The 5,674-nt window shown below is 33.4% G+C and overlaps 1 long non-coding RNA gene across 1 annotated transcript; it reads right to left on the reverse strand.

Moving 5' to 3' along the window:
• Window positions 1–1,788: 1,788 nt before the first annotated feature.
• On the reverse strand, window positions 1,789–4,210 carry LOC113817248 (uncharacterized). The gene is made up of 3 exons (XR_011399157.1): window positions 3,885–4,210; window positions 2,882–2,997; window positions 1,789–2,500 (listed from the first exon to the last, which is right to left on the reverse strand). It is a non-coding gene; the product is annotated as an uncharacterized lncRNA (long non-coding RNA).
• Window positions 4,211–5,674: the final 1,464 nt, after the last annotated feature.

The following is a 5,674-nucleotide window of genomic DNA, read 5'->3' on the forward strand; positions in this document are numbered from 1 at the left end:
CAGTTTACAATGTTGTATCTCACATCGGAGCCGTTACAATGTCGTAAGGCCTCCGAAGCCCATACTCGAAACAAAATCAGCCGCCATGTTATGACGCCACACATTGTAAAGTATCTTGTAAAATACAGCACCTCGGGAGCTCTTGCAGGGGTATCAACCCGGACATAGTAACTTCTTATTTATCAGTTACATAATGGGCATTATTTTATATAACCTTTATTTAACCACACGGTGCCTTTTTTATGTTCAACACCGGAAATTCTTGACATTTAGTATTAACTTGCCTTGTATGTTTAATTATTGTGATTTGAATAATTAATAAGTTGAATGCCAACACTGTTGACAGACGACAAACACAACTTGGAACTGATAATCATTTATAAACATAAATTCACATACATACATATGTATATGATATGATATGTGTGTGTATACATATATATATATATATATATATATATATATATATATATATATATCTTATGTATGTGTATATATATAATATATATGTATATGTGTATATATATTATATATATATATATATATATATATATATATGTATATATATATGTATGTGTATATATATTATATATATATATATATATATATATATATACACATATGTATGTATGTATATGTATTTTTATATGAATGTATATATGAATGTATATGTATATATGTACTCCTGTGTATACTTATATATGTATATATACGTATATGTATGTATACATAAATGTATGTATGTATACATACATGTATGTATGTATACATACGTGTATGTATGTATACGTACATGTATGTATGTATACGTACATGTATGTATACGTACATGTATGTATGTATGTATACGTACATGTATGTATGTATGTATTCGTACATGTATGTATGTATGTATATGTACATGTATGTATGTATGTATACGTACGTGTATGTATGTATGTATACGTACATGTATGTATGTATGTATACGTACGTGTATGCATGTATACACGTATACATGTATACACGTATACATGTATACACGTATACATGTATACACGTATACATGTATACACGTGTACATGTATACACGTGTACATGTATACACGTGTACATGTATACACGTATACATGTATACACGTATGTGTATGTATGTATACGTACGTGTATGTATGTATGTATATGTACGTGTATGTATGTATGTATACGTACGTGTATGTATGTATACGTACGTGTATGTATGTATGTATACGTACGTGTATGTATGTATGTATACGTACGTGTATGTATGTATGTATACGTATGTGTATGTATGTATGTATACGTACATATATGTATGTATGTATACGTACATATATGTATGTATGTATACATACATATATAAGAATTCATATGAGTACATTTATGCATATACCTGCATACATATATACATTCATATAAACATATATATGTACATATGTATATGTATATATGTATATGTATGTATGTATATATATAATATATATATTTATTGTGTGTGTTAACTGTAGTAACTACAGCCTGAAAGCAATGTGGATATCTGTATGATTAATCTTTCTATGCCATATGCTTGTTAAAAAGGGGCATTAAAGATAACCTTATATTGTTTTAAACTATTAGTCCATCCACACAATGGGTAAACCTGTTAAAACATTACCATTATAACAGGTTTATCTATTTTTGCTAAATCAATTTGCATAAAGCATTTCTAACTTGGATCTTGGATATGTAAAAAGAAATATTTGTTTACTCCAGATATTCTAGATTTAGGTTAATTATGATAAAAGCATAAAAAAATACAACTTTATTTCAGACCTGTGATTATAAAACAATAAAACTGGTAAGATACATACAGTAAATATATATTACAAAAGTAGTGTAAAAAAAATCTATATATACAAAATGTACTGACACTTTTCATATTGCCTTATGACCACAAGACAGTTACTGCCTTTGAAACAAAATCAATAAAAACCTTTGTGGGCAAATAATGTATATTGCACAAATAACAAGTTTTATGCATAAAAAATATGCAAATAAAAGAATATAATGCAAATAAAGGAATATAATAACATGATTAAAATAAAGCTGTCCCTGAAACCATGTAACTATTTTGAATGAATATTAGAATAGAATTAAATAAAATTTGCTTTCTCCTGAACTCTACAATATTTAGAGAAGGAAAAAATCTAAATCAAATATTGCTCTGTCTCAGTAACAAATAAACCAAAATCTTATATGACAGCATCAGAAAGACTAAAGCTTGACCTGCTCAGTTCTTGAAAGGTCTCTCTCTCTTGGACCACTGCACTGTCTCGGCTAAATCCATCGTTATAGTTACTCTCTGTGAAGAAATGGGGTAATTCCGCAGAGTATGTGTAGTCCATTGTTACAATGGGTACTGTAACTTCTTGCTCCTCCAAAGTGTTCTCATCCATTGTTACAATAACTTCAGAATCCATTATGGGTTGAGATGCTATCCCAGATGGCCCAGGGGTTGGTTCTTCAACATTTAAAAAAATAAATATCAATATTTAATTTTCATATGTACTTCTTGAGTCAAATATGACAATACATTTACAAAATCCTAAACCAACATTCAGCTTACTATGATTAAAAATAAGAATAAAATATATATCAATATCTATCTATCTATCTATACATATATATATATATATATATATATATATATATATATATATATATATATATATATATATATATATATATATATATATATATATATATATATATATATATATATAATGTTACAATTGCTTGTATTATTTAGGCTGTATTGCTTCATGTAATGAAAATTGGCAAATATTACAGGTAACACAATTATTTACCCCCTCCCCCTTTCATTAGAAACACATGTACTTACCATCTACTTCTGTCTCATTTTCATAGGCCCTGGTGAGCCAGAAATAATAGCCTCAATCAGAGCTAACATAGCTTCTTCAACTGCTGTGTAGTTTGTAAGAACTGCTGGGCCACCATCTGGGAAAAAAAAATGAAATAGATATACATAAAGTCTGAACTTGTCATGTCTGTTATATTAAACTGTAGTGACAATGATGACTTTTTCTGATTTTGTTAATACCTTGCATACTGGTGTGGTTTTGTGTCATTGTCAATATGGGTAATGATTTTATGATCTGAATAAGTCTGCTAATATTCATTTCTGTAGTCCACTACTTTATAGGATGAATTTGCTATTCATAATTACTTCAAAACATTAATATCTCTTTTAGACTACATTTGAGAAGCACATTTACATGGTGAAAATTCTTCATTTAATGAAGTTAATTCAAGAAATAAGATTAATCAGCAAGTATTGAACCAGAATAATCATACCAAACAAGTAAGATCCTGTGTGTAATTTTGCTTTATTTACGATGAGTTATGTTTATTCTTATATATAGAAAATAAATATCTCCTTTAGTCCCGAGTTTGTGAAGAATGTTGATACGGTAAAAGTTATATAATTGCAGATATTCTAAGAAATAAATTCTTTCAGTAATAAACATACAGAACTAAAATAATAGCAAATAAGGTTATGCATGTACTAATACCATACTTAATGCTATATTGTTGACCTTTGCCTTAACTCGTCAATTTTCTAGAATGATACATATAGCTCATTACTATTTCAATAATTTACTTTCTTTATGACATTATCCTTTGTTTTCATACTATGTTGTGTATCTGTGAGTGCACCATCATGTTGATATCACCTTCACATTTACTTTGTTAATTTGTTCATATGTTCAATAATAAAACGTTAATTTAATACATGAACAATTCCGTGACAAGAACCTAAGTTATCAAATTATATAAGGTATTTGCTTTATATAAGGTATAAGGTATTTATTTAGAAATCTTACCTGTTCTTTCCATGTATTACTTCTCTTGTGTTTCTCTTTTTCACGGCTGCTCCGAGGTCTGTCAACTTCCTAGGCGTTTCAGCCACAGTCCTCGGAACGCGAGCGACAAGATTCACCTCACTAGTCACACACTCCCAGGCGTTATTTATCACTTGCCCGGTAAATTTTGTGGTCTATTTTCTCCAGAACCACACTCCTCCTCTTAACCACAGCTTCTATTAGAGCCAACATCTATTCATCTGGGAAATTTGGCTTTCTTTTCATTTGAGTAGGACCTTCCGTGGCATTGTTTACTTTTAGTAGAGCGAGGTGATAAATCAGCTGAGATCTATGGCTTTCCATTGGCTGTTACGTCTACGAGGGTGACTGCTGATTGGTCAATCAATTAATGATCTGCCCTCTCTTGGCAGCTTAGGGAACTAACTTACAATGTGCTTACTACATTGTAATCTTTTTTGAGTATGGGTCATTTACAATGTAGTAAGGAGTTCGTAAAGTACAATGTTGTAAGGCGGTTACAACGTCCTCGACCTTGTAACTTACACGAAGTTTTGAGTATCCGGCCCCTGGACCCAACTTGGGGGAAGTATGTTACGCTGCAGGTTGCGGGGGTCGGCTACAATCTAACGCTTCTCTCTTTTTAATCATGAATCTTTATATTTTGATTACTGAAAAACTGTTGTAGAATTGGGGGGGAAATAATCATAATAAAACATCAGTATAACTACACTGAAGCTACATCCTTTCCTCTGTAAAAAAAAAAAAAAAAAAAAAAAAAAAAAAAAAAAAAAAAATGAAATCGGTAAAATAAAAATTGGAAAGAAAAGTGGGAATGAAAAATGGGGATAGAGGAAGGATAAGGATGGAGGAAAAGAATTTTAGGAGAAGAAGAAGGAGCCGGGGCTTAACCTGGCCTTTGGGGTAAGCTTTTACCTGGGTATACCTTGCGAGGCATAACCTGATCCCAGTAGTGGCTCCGTGATCAAGGCTTGATCGACGGCTTCTCGAGGTCAGGCAGAGAGTCCTGCGAACAGGACGTGGCATCCCAGGGGCCCCCTGGCGGGGAGCACAACAATGGCTCCACCCAGGGGGGCCAGCTCTACCTCTGCATCGCAAACGTGCTCGACGTCGATATCGGAGTCGCTACTGTCGTCGTCAAGGATGGTGTCATCCAACCTGTGACAACGAGTTCGTTGTGGCTGTGGTTGCAAAACAAGTTGTCGGTGTTGTGTGGAACGATGAGGCTCTGGGTGAGTGTCTGTCACCTCATTTCTTGTGGTTTCGGTGTTTGTGGCATAGTCGGGAATGTATAAGTCGTCGTCTTCAAAGATTTCCTCCAGGACAACAATGCTGGGGAAGCCGTTTCTCTGTACAATGATCGGGACGATGTTTGTGAATCTTTTAGCATTGTATTTGGTAGCGATCAAACTTACGTGTAAATTGGATTGTATTTTTGGGTTTGTGTTAGGTGTGAAGGTGTTGTGGGTTTGGGGAGGTGGAGGCATTGTTTTCTGGGAGGAAGGTGCAGGTGTCTGGTGGTGCTGGTCTGAGCAGGTTGTGTGGCGGATGTTATGATGTAGGTAGGGACAGTATTATTGTTCTGGCGAGGCTCGGCTTGTTTCGCTTTGAGTATTTCCTTCCGTTTAGGGCAGGATCCACTAACTGCGATGTGCGATCCCTCGCAGTTGCAGCATTTGATGGTCCCTGAGCACCTGGCGAAGAATTGGCCTTTGCCAGCGCACTGGGAGCATCTGTGAGGGTGTGTGCATGTGTTTTTTATTTTTATTTTT

The sequence above is a fragment of the Penaeus vannamei genome, chromosome 16 (genome assembly GCF_042767895.1).
Source record: "Penaeus vannamei isolate JL-2024 chromosome 16, ASM4276789v1, whole genome shotgun sequence".
Taxonomy (NCBI): domain Eukaryota; kingdom Metazoa; phylum Arthropoda; class Malacostraca; order Decapoda; family Penaeidae; genus Penaeus; species Penaeus vannamei.